This window comes from Lucilia cuprina, chromosome 2, assembly GCF_022045245.1.
Source record: "Lucilia cuprina isolate Lc7/37 chromosome 2, ASM2204524v1, whole genome shotgun sequence".
NCBI lineage: Eukaryota > Metazoa > Arthropoda > Insecta > Diptera > Calliphoridae > Lucilia > Lucilia cuprina.
The window spans coordinates 59,409,482-59,410,991 of NC_060950.1; positions in this window are offsets into that span (position 1 = coordinate 59,409,482).

A 1,510-nucleotide genomic window follows, 5' to 3' on the forward strand; every position below is an offset into this window, starting at 1 on the left:
GATACCAAGTAAGTATACTAAATTCGAAAACAAACTAGATGTAAATTGTGAACCACGATCTATAATTAATAATACAGTACAGTAATTTTTAATGGAATACCAAAACGAGAAATATAATTTTAATAAAAGTTTTAACAATTTCCTCAGACGTAATGTTGTATAATGTATAAGCTTCTGACCATCTCGTAGTTCTGTCGATGCATGTTAAAACATATTTATAACTTATTGGAACTGGTAATGGTCCTACAATATCCATATGTTGAAATCTACATTTGGGAATTAGAATTTCAACATTAGGTGATTTAGTATATCTATTTATTTTGGATTTTTGACATTCAATGCTTTCAGAAACCTATGTATTTCATATGTCTTTTTTGTCGAGGTGATCTGTCGGTCTTCGATTCATGAATGTATGTCTATGGTTTATGATCGTTAAAAATTGTAAAAGTTTGTCCTTCCAAAAAATATTTAAAATGTTTAACTGAAAAGTAAATTCCAAGTAGTTCCTTATCAAATGTAGAATATCGCTTTTCTGTATTACATAATGTATTACATAATATGCTATTGGTTTTCAATAACTACCATCTGATTGTTGCAAAACCGCACCTATCATATAGAATCGTGTATTGTTTTGTTCTTCATATCAACTAAAAACTCAAACTTTTCCAAAAAATTTGATCCTATTATTGGTGTGTTAATATCTGCCAAAATAAATGGGTAGTTAAATTCTCTTCATAAACCGAGAACTAGTTTTAGATGTTTGTTCCCAAATGTTTCAATATTCCAACCATTTGCTGTTGACAAGATTAAGTTCGACTTGCCTGTAAATTTTTCGAATTTTGTAATTGGAATTTCTGATACACAAGCACCAGTATCAATTAAAAAAATTATTTTATTATGTCTACCATAAATAGATAGGCGACATAATGGTTTTGAAGGTATCCTATCATCCGTCACCTCCATGATAGGATTATTTAATTTAAATTAGAATCTAGAGTTCTACCGAAGTCAAAATTACGCTCGGTACCGAACACCGAACTTCGGTAAATTTAAAAGTTTGGCCGAAACCGAACTTTGTTCGTTTGAAAAACGCATTTCTGATTAAAAGTAATAAATTTATAACATTTAAAACCAAAATATGAACATCCGGAAGATTTTTTGAAGAGGGTCTTTAATTAGCAATTGAGTCAATTATCAACTAATTCCGAATTCCCACTGTGAGGATTTGAAGGGAAGACTCTTTTGTGTTATTCTAACCAATTAGGAAAAAGACGGTTTATGAAATATTAATGTAAAGTGTTTTATAAAAATAGAAAAAAGATGAAACTGGTCAAATTCAAATCATGTTTTCTGGGTTAATGGCTACCCATTTGGTTTATTATTTATTCTTAAAGCTCTTTGCTTAAAGGGCTATAGTTGTACAACTTCATAGTAATCTACTATTAAATTCGATTAAAATACATTAAAATTAATTTTTTTTTAAGATTTTATACAACATAAACCTGAAGGA